At 44.3% G+C, this 15,864-nt stretch overlaps 1 pseudogene; it reads left to right on the forward strand.

Annotated features, from left to right (window-relative positions):
• The first annotated feature begins 4,634 nt into the window (after nt 1-4,634).
• Nucleotides 4,635-15,601, forward strand: LOC141110257 (trypsin-3-like; annotated as a pseudogene).
• Nucleotides 15,602-15,864: the final 263 nt, after the last annotated feature.

Below are 15,864 nucleotides of genomic sequence, written 5' to 3' on the forward strand. Positions count from 1 at the left end.
GAGCTAGTATGCATCAGCCTAAACTGAGGAAGAATTTTTTAATTTTGGGGGGGATATTTATTATAGCAAAAAGTAAAAAATATTGTTTTTTTTTTGTTTTGTTTTGTTCTTTTAAACAATTGTCACTCTTTTTTTGTGTATAGCGCAAATAATAATAACCGCAGAGGTGATCAAATACCACAAAAAAAAAAAATCTCTATTTATGGGGAAAAAAAAGGACGTCAGTTTTGTAAGGGTGCAGAGTCGCACGACCGCGCAATTGTCAGTTAAAAAGGCGCAGCACCGTATCGCAAAAAATGGCCTGGTCATTAAGGGGGGGGGGGCAAATCCTTCCGGTCCTAAAATAACAGTTATGTGAAAGGGATAGATAAACGGTGACAGGAAAGAAATACTAGACATAAAAGGGAATGCGTTAAGTCGTTTATTGGAATTTAGGGTCAGGCACTACTTCTTATAAGTCTAAAACATGAGAAAAAGTCAAAACACAGAAATGAGAGTGGAAATGAAAATTTTTTGGCCCAAACAGAATATTTTATATGTGGTCAGAGAAGGAAGATGGGGCGAGCATTATGGGTGCCCAATTAATTGTAGAAGCCAGAGTTACGTTTATTACAGTAGATGGCATAAAAGGCATATTAGAACAAAAATAAGGAAAGATTTTTTTAGAGAGGTAAAAGTAACTTAAAGTAGAGAAAGTTTGGAAAGAGTTAAATGAAAGTGAGAGAACTATATCTAAGTGTTGTGTACAAATGGGGAAAAATGTAAGCAATTTTAGAGAGATAATCGTGTATGTGCATGATTGCTGGGACTCTTAGTTCCACATCTTGTGTCTGTGTCATGTAGGCTCGGAGCAGATGTGACCCCCCCTCCCCCCATCCCTTGAGAGGGGATATGATTTCAATTTACAAATACCGGACTGGTGACCCCACAATATATAAATACCGGACTGGTGACCCCACAATATACAAATACCGGACTAGTGACCCCACAATAGGACTGAAACTTTTTCGCAGAAGAGAGTTTAACAAGACTCGTGGCCACTCATTAAAATTAGCAGAAAGAGCGGCAAGGATGTGGAATTCCCTTCCACAGGCGGTGGTCTCAGCGGGGAGCATTGATAGCTTCAAGAAACTATTAGATAATCACCTGAATGACCACAACATACAGAGATATACAATGTAATACTGACATATAATCACACACATAGGTTGGACTTGATGGACTTGTGTCTTTTTTCAACCTCACCTACTATGTAACTAACTATGTAACTATTTACAGACATATCTCCATAGCCGCACGGTGTGGTTATTATTTATTATGTTATGATATCAGGAGGATAATGTAAGATGGAAACTAAGGACTTGTGTTAGCTTGCTGAAACTAACAAGAGAACAAGAAAAGAGAGTTTGTAATCCAGCCAGAGAAACTGGAGACTATATATTGTAATGTCACATAAAAAAAAAACCTGTTGATAGTGTCAGAAGTATTTGGGGTGGGTAGAGGCCACCTTTTTTGGTTGCCCTCCTATAACGGACTCAAAGTCAGGTTATAGTAACCTATCAGGCACAATCTGACAAAGGTGGATAGGAACATCCAAAGTTTGGTGTGGACAGCCCATAAGGGGCAAGATCGCATAATGGTGGGCAGGGACAGCCCATGAGGGGCAGGATCACACAAAGATGGGGGGGGGGGGCAGCCAATAAGGGGCATGATCAAACAAAGGTGTAAAGGAACATCCAGAGTTGGGTGGAGACACCCCATGTGTGGCAAGATCACACAAAGATGGGCAGGAACAGCCTATGAGAAACAAGATTACACAAAGGTGGGTGGGAACAGCCCATGAGGGGCTATATTAAACAATGGTGGACAGGAACAGCCCATGAGGGGCAGGATCACACAAAGATTGGGTGAGGACAGCCTATGGAAGGCAAGATAACACAAAGGTGGGCAAGGACAATCCATGAAGGGCAAGATTACACAAAGATGGGGGGGGGGGGGGGCAGCCAATAAGGGGCATGATCAAACAAAGGTGGAAAGGAACATCCAGAGTTGGGTGGAGACACCCCATGTGTGGCAAGATCACACAAAGATGGGCAGGAACAGCCTATGAGAGGCAAGATTACACAAAGGTGGGTGGGGACATCCCATGAGGGGCAAGATTACACAAAGATGGGCAGGAAGAGCCTATGAGAGGCAAGATTACACAAAGGTGGGTGGGGACAGCCCATAAGGAACAAGATTACACACATGTGGACAGGGACAGCCCACGAGGGACAGAATCGCACAAAGATGGATGGGGAAAACCTGTAAGGGGCATCATTTGACAAAGGTGTATAGGAACACACAAAGTTGGGTGGGGACAGCCAGTAAGGGACGAGATCATAGAGAGGTGGGCAGAGACAGCCCATGAGGGGCTATATTACACAAAGGTGGGCAGGGAACGCCCATGAGGGTCAGGATGCCACAAACATAGGCGGGTACAGTCCATAAGGGGAAGGATAACACAAAGATGAATAAAGACAGCCCATGAGGGGCATGATCTGACAGAGGTAGATAGGAACACTAAAAGTTGGCTGGGGACAGCCTATAAGGGGCAAGATTACACAGAGGTGGTGGGCAGGGACAGTCCATGATGGGCAGGGTCACACAAAGATGGGTGGGGACAGCCCATAAGGGTCAGGATAACACACAGATGAATGGAGATAGCTCATAAGGGGCATGGTCCTACAAGGATAGATAGGAGCACCCAAAGTTGGGTGGGGACAGCCCATGAGGGACTAGATTACATAAAAGGTGGGTAGAGAAAGCTCATGAAGGACAGGATCGCACAAAAATGGGTGGGGACAGCCTTTGAGAGACAAGCTTACACAACGGTGGATGGGGACAGCCCATAGGGGACATGACCAAACAAAGGTGGATTGAAAACACACAAAGTTGGACAGGGACAGCCCCATTTGGGGGCAAGATCACACAGAGGTGGGTCAGGGTGTGGACAGCCCATGAGGGTCAAGATAACACAAAAGTGAGTGGGGAGACCCCAAACCCGCAAGTGGACAGGAACAGAGTTAGGAATAACGACAGAGAGGGGTGGAGCATTCATATTTTAATAAGCTAATGGGTGACTCGTTCCCCCCTGTCAATAACTAAAATATAATTTCTGTGTGGATTGACCCTTTAACAAATGAGAGACACTGCATGCATTAAGCATTCGAATTTGCCCTGTGTGGGGCTTTCCCCCACATGCTCCAGATTGCTCCCACAGTTTAAAAGCATATCCAGTCAGCTTCAAACCAAAACTCACCCTAGAGTATTTATTTGAGGCTGTAGTGGGGAAATTAGATTGTAAGCTCCTGTGTACTTTGCCAAGTGAGAACTTTGTGTGCTCTGTAGCTGAACATAATACTGTATATTAATGGCATTTTCAAGCTGCAGTACCAGTGAGAGCCACAAGATGGCAGCATGACTCAATAAAAAAAAAAAACATTTTTGCTACATTTAATAGGTGTATATTGTCCAATCACCCGACTTACAACATATCTACCTGGGACAGACTCCAAAAAACAAATATTTCTTGCAACGATCCCAAAACAATATAAGATAATAATTATATGAATTCTATTCATTTTACATATCAAAGTAGATGTAGCCCCCAATACTTGGGGCCCCTCACCCTTCTGTAAATTTTGTCTGCACAGATTTCAGTTTTCGAATATTTAAAATGGAAATCTGGACAAAACCGATATCGGTAGATTTGCACATTATAAAAAAAAATGTCCCCCCACTGCGGTTTGTCTCGCGTCCGGCTGCCACTTCCCTTTTTTAAAAACGTTTTAAAACTTTTACCTTCATGAACCGCACAGACACTTCCAGTTATAGGGTGAAAACGCTCTGTTCCTGTCTCCCAATTGTGCTCCTGCGTTGTCACCCTGTCATGTGGGCTTGACATTGAGAATACAAGTGGTTGTTTCAACACACAGTAGACGGTCCTGTTCCCTGCTGTCCCTGGTGATCCTTCCATGCAGGTCCTTGTTCAGTCACTTCCTGTTATAGGGTGTCAACTCTGTCCCTGTCCTCCAACTTTGCTCCTGCATTGTCACCTTGGTGATCCTTCCATGCAGGTCCTTGTTCAGGCATTTCCTGTTATAAGGTGACAACTCTGTCCCTGTCCCCCCAATTGTGCTCCTGCGTTGTCACCTTGGTGATCCTTCCATGAAGGTCCTTGTTCAGGCATTTCCTGTTAGAGGGTGACAACGCTCTGTCCCTGTCCCCCCAATTGTGCTCCTGCGTTGTGTCACCTTGGTGATCCTTTCATGGAGGTCCTTGTGCAGGCATTTCCTGTTAGAGGGTGACAACCCTCTGTTTCTGTAGTCCAACTTTGCTCCTCCGTTGTCACCCTGGTGATCCTTCCATGATGGTCCTTGTTCAGTCACTTCCTGTTATAGGGTGACAACTCTGTCCCTGTCCTTCAACTTTGCTCCTCCGTTGTCACCCTGGTGATCCTTCCATTAAGGTCCTCGTTCAGGCATTTCCTGTTATAGGGTGACAACTCTGTCCCTGTCCTCCATCTTTGCTCCTGCGTTGTCACCCTAGTGACCCTTCCATGCAGGTCCTTGTTCAGGCACTTCCTGCTATAGGGTGACAATGCTCTGTCCCCGTCCCCCAATTGTGCTCCTGCATTGTCACCTTGGTGATCCTTCCATGGAGGTCCTTCTGCAGGCATTTCCTGTTAGAGGGTGACAACGCTCTGTTTCTGTATTGTTGTGTTCTTCTGTTGTCACCCTGTCACACAAGACCATTTCTATGCACATTACACAGACATGGTCCTCTGTTGTCACCATCAGGAACTCCACCCTGAGAAATGCCATGGAGTGAATGTAGACAGGAAGTGGCTGCAAAAAGGCTGCATTCGATCGGCAGCACTGAGATGTAACAAAGGATGGAAAAACGTTGTTACTTTAGTTCCCACATTGCTCTCTTTAAAAAACGTTTTCTCGTTATCTGTACATCAATCAGCTCATTAGCCTCTGAATGTCCTTTTATTGTGCATCTTCTTGGCGGTTTCGGGGTTAATATCCATCAGCTGGAAACGGGATACGGAGATGTTCTGGGTTCAGTTCTTGGGTCGGCGACCTCGATGCGCGCAGCGCTGTAAGGGGGACGCCGTCTCACGTTTACACAGCCGGTGCCAATGTAACCGGAGACGACCTGATGCCACCTATCGCTGTGCCGCGGTGAGATCCGGGGAAAGCTGAGCCCCATCCGCCGGACCCCTTCTGTCCTCAGGTACCTTATCGGAATAATAGGCCATTCTCCGCAGCTGTGGAGGCGCCATGGTAACGGCGAGGGGCACCGCCGCGCGCTTTCAAGCGACTTCTGGTGGGTATCGCAGATCAGTCTCACTCGGGCAGCTGCGCCCGCCGTAACATCCACGATGGGTTGTCACTATCTGCACCTGCTGCTCATCCTGCAGCTTACAGGCGTGACGGGTGAGTTTTATTCATTCGTTATTTCTTCCGCTCGTCGCCGTATATACCCGGCCCGGTCTGCCAATGGTACGGCATTGGATGGACGCTCAGGATTAGTGATGAGACGGGCAGCTCCGGAACTCGAACCCTACTGAAATTAACAGGAGCCGAATCTGTCCATTAAAAAAACGCCCATTTTCTGGGCTGATATACAAGGGGGTGACAAAAATGGTGAAGGGGGGGGGGGGGCACTGTCCTGGAGAACATGTACTAATACAAAAAAAAAAAAAAAAAAACAGCACACGGCCCCCCAAAGAGTCTTCTATGTATTCTGGGGATCTTTGGAGGAGTCTGTGTGCGGTTTAAAAAAAAAAAAAAAGAAGCTGGCAATGAAATGTCATTTGCTGGCAATTTTAGAAAAGAGGCTGGCAATGGAATGTCATTTGCTGGCAATTAAAAAAAAAAAGACACTACCAATGAAATGTTAATTGCTGGCAATTTAAGAAAAAAGAAGCTGGCATTGAAATGGCGTTTGCTGGCAATTTAAAAAAAAAAAAGATACTGACAATTAAATATCTTTCCCTGGCAATCAAAAAAAAAAAAAAAAGAAGCTGGCAATAAAATGCAACTTGCTGTAATTAAAAAAAAAAAAAGCTGACAATAAAATGTAATTTGCTGGCAATTAAAAAAATTAGGCTGGCAATGAAATGTCATTTACTGACAATTTAATAAAAAGGCACTGCCAATGAAATGTTAATTGCTGAATATTTAAGAAAAAGAAGCTGACAAGGAAATATATTTGCTGGCAATTTAAGAAAAAGAAGCTGGCATTAAAATGGCATTTGCTGGCAATTAAAAAAAAAAAAAGATGCTGACAATTAAATATCATTTGCTAGTAATTAAAAAAAGAAGCTAGCAATGAAATATCATTTGCTGAAAAAAAAGAAAAAAAAAAAGCTGGCAATGAAATGTCAATGAATTGCCATTTGTTGGCAATTAATAAAAAATAAGCAGGCAATGAAATGTCATTTGCTGGCAATAAAAAAAAAAAAAAAAAAAAATACACTGCCGATAAAATGTTATTTGCTGGCAATTAAAAAAAAATAAGCTGTCAATGAAATGTAATTTGCTGTAATAATAAATTAAAAAAAAACTGACAATAAAATGTAATTTGCTGGCAATTAAAAAAAAGAGACTGGCAATGGAATGTCATTTGCTGGCAATTTAAGAAAAAGAAGATGGCAAGGAAATATATTTGCTGGCAATTTAAGAAAAAGAAGCTGGCATTGAAATGACATTTGCTGGCAATTAAAAAAAAAAGATGCTGACAATTAAATGTAATTTGCTGGCAATTAATAAAAAAAGAAGCTGGCAATAAAATGTCATTTGGTGAAAAAAAAAAAAAAATACACTGCCGATGAAATATTATTTGCTGACAATAAAAAAAAAAAGACTTCAATAAAATGTCATTTGCTGGCAATAAAAAAAAATAAAAGAAGCTGGCAATGAAATGCATTTTGCTGTAATTAAAAAAAAAGAAGCTGACAATAAAATGTAATTTGCTGGCAATTTATAACAAATAAAAAGATATAATAATAAAAAAAAGAGGCTGGCAATGGAATGTCATTTGCTGGCAATTAAAAAATAAGAAGCTATCAATGAAATGTTATTTGCTGGCATTTTTTTAAAAAAAGGAGCTGGCAATGAAATGTAATTTACTGGCAATTAAAAAAAAAAGAAGCTAGCGATGAAATTTGCTGGCAATGAAATGTCACTTGCTGGCAATTAAAACATTTTTAAAAAAATAAGCTGGCGATAAAAATAATTTGCTGACAATTTAAAAACAAAGAAAAGAATGCTGCCAATGAAATGTGATTTGCCAGGGATAAAAAAAAAAAAAGAAGAAGAAGAAGAAGCTGGTAAAGAAATGTAATTTGCTGAAAATTTAAAAAAATAAGCTGGCAATGAAACTTCATTTGCTGGCAATTAAAAAAAAAAAAGCTGGCAATAAAGTGTCATTTGCTGGCAATTAAAACAAAAAAGACGATGACAATGATATCTGATTTGCTGGCAATTTAAGAAAAATAAGCTGGCAATGAAATGTCATTTTCTCAAAATAAAAAAAAAAGAGGCTGGCAATAAAATGTAATTTGCTGGCAATTTAAAAACAAAGACCCCCCCCCCCCATACATGACCAATCCCTGATGCTGACACTAGCTGAATGACAACTCCTTGAGCTGTCATAGGCTTTATAAAAGGAAGGGGCTGGATAGTAGTGACATCATTGCCCAAATATAGCCATGTGCTCAGTAACTCAGATATACGGGTCTGTCCTAACAAATCCGGGACAGAGGTCTGATACGGGTCTGTCCCAACAAATCCGGGACAGAGGTCTGATATACGGGTCAGTCCCAACAAATCCGGGACAGAGGTCTGATATACGGGTCAGTCCCAACAAATCCGGGACAGAGGTCTGATATACGGGTCAGTCCCAACAAATCCGGGACAGAGGTCTCATATATTATTATTATTATTCAGGATTTATATAGTGCCAACAGTTTACGCAGCGCTTTACAATGTAGAGGAGGGACAGCACACTTACAGTTCAATACAGAAGCGACAGGAGGGCTCGGCTCGTAGCGCTTACATTCTAAAGGGAGGGGGTGGTGGTACAAAAGGTAATAGATGTGGGGAATGATTTGATGGGGGTGGCCTCATATATGGGTCTGTCCAGGGCAGAGGTCTCAAGTACGGGTCTGTCCCAACAAATCCGGGACAGAGGTCTGATATACGGGTCTGTCCCAACAAATTTGGGACAGAGGTCTGATATACGGGTCTGTCCCAACAAATCTGGGACAGAGGTCTGATATACGGGTCTGTCCCAACAAATCCGGGACAGAGGTCTGATATACGGGTCTGTCCCAACAAATCTGGGACAGAGGTCTGATATACGGGTCTGTCCCAACAAATCCGGGACAAAGGTCTGATATACGGGTCTGTCCCAACAAATCCGGGGCTGAGGTCTAAAATATGGGTCTGTCCCAACAAATCCGGGACAGAGGTCTGATATACGGGCTGTCCCAACAAATCCGGGACATATATTATTATTATTATTCAGGATTTATATAGCGCCAACAGTTTACGCAGTGCTTTACAATGTAGAGGGGGGACAGCACAATTAAAGTACAGTTCAATACAGAAGGGACAGGAGGGCTCAGTTTGTAGCGCTTACATTCTAAAGGGAGGGGGTGGTGGTACAAAAGGTAATAGATGTGGGGAATGATTTGATGGGGGTGGCCTCATATATGGGTCTGTCCAGGGCAGAGGTCTCAAGTACGGGTCTGTCCCAACAAATCCGGGACAGAGCTCTGATATACGGGTCTGCCCCAACAAATCCGGGACAGAGGTCTGATATACGGGTCTGTCCCAACAAATCCGGGACAGAGGTCTGATATACGGGTCTGTCCCAACAAATCCGGGACAGAGGTCTGATATACGGGTCTGTACTGACAAATCCGGGACAGAGGTCTGATATACGGGTCTGTCCCGACAAATCTGGGACAGAGGTCTGATATATGGGTCTGTCCTGACAAATCCGGGACAGAGGTCTGATATACGGGTCTGTCCCAACAAATCTGGGACAGAGGTCTGATATATGGGTCTGTCCCAACAAATCCGGGACAGGGGTCTGATATACGGGTCTGTCCCAACAAATCCGGGACAGCTGGCATCTATACAGGTGGGCAACCCAACAGCCAACTGAAGGAGTGCACAAGGCAGGGTGACAATGCTGCTGCTGATTGCAGGGCGGTGGATTAGTGTTGTCAGTTTTCAACAGGAACTTCTGTTACTGGCGGGATCTCCGGGTACAAAACTTTGTATCAGATGCAGAAAAGTTTTTGATTTGTTTAACATCTTCCTGCCCAGCTCCAGTCTTTACACACAGGGGACTGCCCAATCACATAACCACTGTCAAGCAATCACTGGAAGCATAAAATAAGGCCCCTCCCACCAGCCATGATCTGCCTGCATTGCATAGAGAAGCACAGAGACCCAGCGATTACATCACTGGAAAAATATGACATTTAATGGACATGGAAACATTTTCTATCTGTTTTCTTATCTGGCTCTGGTCTGTAAATAATATTATATTTGCAGGTGAGGGACAGGACAGCATAGCGCGAATCATTGGCGGTTATATCGTCCCGCCGTACTCAGCGCGATATCTGGTGTCACTGAAGAGGAACACGGGAATTCACTTCTGTGGGGGGTCCCTGGTCAGCCGCTTCTGGGTCCTCTCTGCCGCCCACTGCAAGACTGAGTAAGCATATTATATATCCTTTATGGTCTGGGGGAGGGGAGACTGAGGAAATACTTCCCCCTCCTTCTACAAAGTTACAATGTACAGTCTGATCACTGGGGGAGGGGAGACTGAGGAAATGACTCCTCCTCCTTCTACACAGTTACAATGTACAGTCTGATCACTGGGGGGGGGGGGGGAGACTGAGGAAATACTTCCCCCTCCTTCTACAAAGTTACAATGTACAGTCTGATCACTGGGGGAGGGGAGACTGAGGAAATGCTTCCTCCTCCTTCTACAAAGTTACAATGTGCACTGGGGGAGGGGAGACTGAGGAAATGACTCCTCCTTCTTCTACACAGTTACAATGTACAGTCTGATCACTGGGGGAGGGGAGACTGAGGGAATTACTCCTCCTCCTTCTACAAAGTTACAATGTACAGTCTGATCACTGGGGGAGGGGAGACTGAGGAAATGCTTCCTCCTCCCTCTACAAAGTTACAATGCACAGTCTGATCACTGGGGGAGGGGAGACTGAGGAAATGCTTCCTTTCATAGGGCAGTTTAAATAAATGTATTTGTAAAGGAATCTACCCACTAAATGATTTTTTTCCCATCCCCCGGTTCACCAGGCAGAAGCAGATGCTGGTTGTGGCCGGGGAATATTCGCTGTCCACCTTCGAAGGAACAGAACAGATATTTCGCCCCGTGAAGATGATCGCTCACCCCGAATACAGCTCATCCTCCAAGAACGCTGACATCATGCTGATAAAGGTGATAATATTGGGGCTTCTTTATTTTGCGGGGGGAGGGGGGACTTTTCTAGAAGGAACACTACTTTAGAGTCAGTGACCCCTCCCCTCTTCAGAGCAATGACTCCTCCCACTCCCACCATGTGGCCCCAGTTAGATACAGGGTGCCTGAAAGTAGACATCTTCTGCTGTGCTGCCTTCCTAGCTAACACAGGGTGCTCTGGGAATCCTTTGTCTTAAATATTTATTTATAGAACAATGGTGTATGTAGCTAAAAAAAAATGGATATAAAACATCAGTTCAAAAATGTATAAACTTTAAAATGTGAACCCGCTTGTAAAATCATAAGTATGAACTGGTCACGGGAGGAAGCTCCGCCTCCATAATGCAACTGACTCCATGGCAGGGTAGACAGGACTTCAATTTTAATAACTTTTTATCTTTCCTGACACAGCGTTGTTACCCTGCCTTGTGAGCTCCTTCGGTTGGCTGTTGGGGTGTCTGCCTGTATAGATGCCAACTGTCCTGGATTTGCTGGGACAGACCATATATCAGACCTCTGTCCCGGATTTGTTGGGACAGACCCGTGTATCAGACCTCTGTCCCAGGTTTGTTGGGACAGACCTGTGTATCAGACCTCTGTCCCGGATTTTTTGGGACAGACGCATATATCAGATCTCTGTCCCGGATTTGTTGGGACAGACCTGTGTATCAGATCTTTGCCCTGGATTTCTTGGGACAGACCCTTGTATCAGACCTCTGTCCCGGATTTTTGGGACAGACCTGTGTATCAGACCTCTGTCCCGGATTTTTTAGGACAGACCCGTGTGTCAGACCTCTGTTCCGGATTTGTTGGGACAGACCCGTGTAACAGACCTCTGTCCCAGATTTGTTGGGACAGACCTGTGTATCAGACCTCTGTCCCTGATTTTTTGGGACAGACCTGTGTATCAGACCTCTGTCCCGGATTTGTTGGGACAGACCCCTGTATCAGACCTCTGTCCCTGATTTTTTGGGACAGACCTGTGTATCAGACCTCTGTCCCTATTTTTTGGGACAGACCCATGTAACAGACCTCTGTCCCGGATTTGTTGGGACAGACCCGTGTTTCAGGTCTGATACACGGGTCTGTCCCAACAAATCCGGGACAGAGGTCTGATATACGGGTCTGGATACTTTTTAATTTTTGATACCCTTTCCTGACAGGTTCTTTTTAATTCACTTCTCTTACAGCTGAACCGGCCGGCCATCTACAATTCCTTCGTATCCATAGTCCCTCTACCAGCCCAGGGGGTCTCGCTGGGTGAGGGGCGCCTGTGCCAGGTCTCCGGATGGGGGTACACCAGCGCCACCAGCGGTAAGGCCTCGGACACCCTGCGCAGCGTAAAGCTTCCCATCATCTCCGCCCACCGCTGTAACAGCTCCGCCTCCTACTCCGGGCACATCACTAACAACATGATCTGCGCTGGGTTCAACAACGGGGGCAAGGACGCCTGCCAGGTGAGACTCACAACCGGCCTGCAGGGGGCAACAAAGGCAATGAGAGCGAATGCTGCAAGAGCCCTGCGTAAGAAGGCCCTGATGGAAGCTGACTTCTTCCAGTGATGATCTTGCAAAGGCCGCCCTCATTTTTATTGAGGGGGGGGCGTTGACAGCTTCCGCCAGCTGCTTCTCACACAGGTGTTTCATCTGTAATATTTATCTCCCCTACAGGCTCTGATCATTTTCCTTTCCCTTTTATTCCAGGGGGACTCCGGAGGGCCCCTGGTGTGTGACGGCAGAGTGTTCGGCGTTGTGTCGTGGGGCCACAGCTGCGCTAACCCAAAATACCCCGGGGTGTACACCGCCGTGGCCAACTTCCAGAAGTGGGTATACAGGACGATCTTCTCAGGAAGTCTCCAGAAATTCGGCCAATGACAGCCTGGGAGCGGATTACAGGAAGAGGAGGAGCCGCGGAGGAAGACACAAGGGCTGGCCAATGGCTTGGCGGATCCACCAAGATCGCCCCCTTGTGGACGGGGAAATAGGGCGCCGGCTATAATTTAGATTAGCGATGGATTCTCGTCTCACCCGGATCTGTCTATAAAGATCGCCATTTACTGGTTTCTTTTTTTTTACCAGAATTTTTGTTTTATCTCTTCTTAGGGTTGGGGTAATTTAAACATTATGGCGACTTTTAGCCGTTTATATTTACTACGCACTTGGCTGATAATTTACATGTATGTAAAGCCAAAGGGAAGGAGAAAAAGTTATAATCCCTGTCAGTTCATTTTCTGCTCTGTGACCCACTGAGGGGATTTCCTTTCACTTCCTGTCCTGGAGACACAACAGGAAATAGAAGTAAATTTCTACAAAGTGGGGCGATTTCCCGTCACTTCCTGTCCTGGAAACACAACAGGGAGTAGAAGTAAATCTCTACAAAGTGGGGAGATTTCCTTTCACTTCCTGTTCCAGAGACACAATAGGAAGTAGAAGTAAATCTCTAAAAAGTGGGGAGATTTCCCTTCACTTTCCACCCTGGAGACACAGCAAAGAAAATCTCTACAAATTAGGGAGATTTTCCTTCACTTCCCACCCTGGGGACACACTAGAAAATAGAAGTAAATCTCTACAAAGTGGGGAGATTTTCCTTCACTTTCCACCCTGGGGACACAACAGGAAATAGAAGTAAATCTCTACAATGTGGGGAGATTTCCCTTCACTCCCTGTCCTAGAGACACCACAGGAAGTAGAAGAAAAACTCTACAAAGTAGGTAGATTTCCCTTCACTTCCCATCCTGGAGACCTGACAGGAAGTAGAAGTAAATCTCTACAAAGTGGGGAGATTTCCCTTCACTTCCTGTCCTGGAGACACAACAGGAAGTAGAGGAAAACCCCTACGAAGTGGGGAGATTATCTTTCACTTCCCTTCCTGGGGGCACAACAGGAAGTAGAAGTAAATCTCTACAACGTGGGGAGATTTCTCTTCACTTCCTTTCCTGGAGAGACAACTGGAAGTAAATCTCTACAAAGTGAGGTGATTTTTCTTCACTTCCCATCCTGGAGACACAACAGGAAGTAGAAGCAAATCTCTACGAAGTGAGGTGATTTTTCTTCACTTCCCATCCTGGAGATGCAACAGGAAGTAGAAGAAAATTTCTACAAAGTGGGGAGATTTCCCTTCACTTCCTGTCCTGGAGACACAACAGGAAATAGAAGTAAATCTCTAAAAAGTGTGAAAGATCTCCCTTCACTTCCCATCCTGGAGGCAGAACAGGAAGTAGAAGTAAATTTCTACAGAGTGAGGGGATTTCCCTTCACTTCCCATTCTGGAGACCTAACGGGAAAGGAAATAGAAGTAAATCTCTATGAAGTGGGGAGATTTCTCTTCACTTTCCATCCTGGAGACGCAACAGGAAGTAGACATAAATCTTTACGATGTGGGGAGATTTCCCTTCCTTTCTGTCCTGGAGACACAACAGGAAGTAGAATTAAATCTCTATGATGTGGGGAGATTTCCCTTCCCTTTCTGGAGACACAACAGGAAGTAGAAGTAAATCTCTACAAAGTAGGGACATTTCCCTTCACTTCCTGTCCTGGAGACACAACGGGAAATAGAAGTAGATCTCTACAAAGTGGGGAGATTTTCCTTCCCTTCTGTCCTAGAGACACAACAGGAAGTGAGAAATAAATTTCTACGATGTGGGGAAATTTCCCTTCACTTTCTGTCCTGGAGACACAACATTTTTTTTTAAAGTCCGATATTGTAAGACACACAGTCTATATTAGTCCATGTAAATATTTAGCTGTGAATGGGGGGTAAAAAGTCCAAAACACTCAGGGCTGCCATCACATAGGAACAGAAACCGGCTTCCAAACAGACGTCAAAAGACAAGGAAAGGGGCGCCTCTAAGTGGAGACGTTTTTGTAAGACTTTTTAATACAATAAATTGGCCAATCACATTTGAGTAGTAAGTAACAAGCACATCAGGATGTGGTCCCAGCGAAGGGTAAGTCCAGCGGTGACGATCGATCCTGCTTCCGGGGTCCTTCACAGGCAATCGCTGTCTTCACTGTAGCCACTGCCAGTGTAAGGAAGCCGGCTGCGGTGAGGAGACTCAAAGCGAGGCGTGAGGCGCAGTAGGAAGGATAGCAAGGGAGGATGACGTCACACGCTATGCGACGCGTTTCATGAGCGAGTATTACGGCAAGACGCGCTCCTTTCTCAAGCTGACTACATTGAAGGGACCATAGGGGATCGTTATATGGAATACATACAGGGAAGGGGGAGGGGGAGGGGTGTGTTTACTTTGTATCTCTATCACGGGGCAAAATGAATAAATAAGGAGCTATAATCTAAAACAGGTGAACACAGACATGAGGTTCAGGAATAATAGTATACATAAATTGTGATATAGCTTAATAAAAAAAAATCACAAAAAAAAAGCTTATGATAAATGATGATATGGCATGATAAAAATTAATATTAATCAAATATCTATGATAGTATAAAAATGATAAATGAATTTTTAGAAAACGACAATAATAAATAAAACCAGGAATTTGTAATAGCAACTGGAGCCAACACAATCTAAAAAACAATTAATTGGAATTAAAAAAAGGATAAACAATCAGATGATGTAACCTCATCAAATTCATGTCCATCCAATAATAAATATAACAACACTTATAATGTATAATATACAGGAAAACATTAGAACATATTATCTACATTGACCACGTAATGTAATAGATGAATGGAAGTGGATGACATTAATCCTCGTCAGGCTGCTTTTCATTTTAGACGCAACACGTTTTTGCCTAACGCATAAATATTTTAATTTTGATGGAGATTTTTACCTACAACTACAGGGCACTGCGATGGGGGCCAGTTTTGCCCCATCCTATGCGAATCTAGCGATGGGGTTTTTGGGAGAATCATCATATTCTTAGACAGAATCCCTTCTCAGCCAATATCGTTTTTTTTCCGGGAGGTATATAGATGACATAATTGTCACCTGGGATGGAGCCCCCCGGAAGCACGATCGTCACCGTTGGACTTACCCTTTGCCTGGACCACATCCTGATGTGCTTGTTACTTACTACTCAAATGTGATTGGCCAATTTTTTGTATTGAAAAGTCTTACAAAAACGTCTCCACTTAGAGGCGCCCCTTTCCTTGTCTAGGACAAATCTCCCCAATGGGGACACAGACAGCAATGAAAACCTGACAAAGGTTCTAACCCTTCCTCATTTTATCCAAAACTCCAGAACAAGGTTTCTACATACTCTTTAAAGTGATGGAATGCAGGGAAAAGTTGCTGCATATGCTCACCTTCCCTTTGCTTTGTTCACCATAAGAGCGTGG

The sequence above is a fragment of the Aquarana catesbeiana genome, linkage group LG10, assembly GCF_042186555.1.
Source record: "Aquarana catesbeiana isolate 2022-GZ linkage group LG10, ASM4218655v1, whole genome shotgun sequence".
In the NCBI taxonomy this organism is placed as follows: domain Eukaryota; kingdom Metazoa; phylum Chordata; class Amphibia; order Anura; family Ranidae; genus Aquarana; species Aquarana catesbeiana.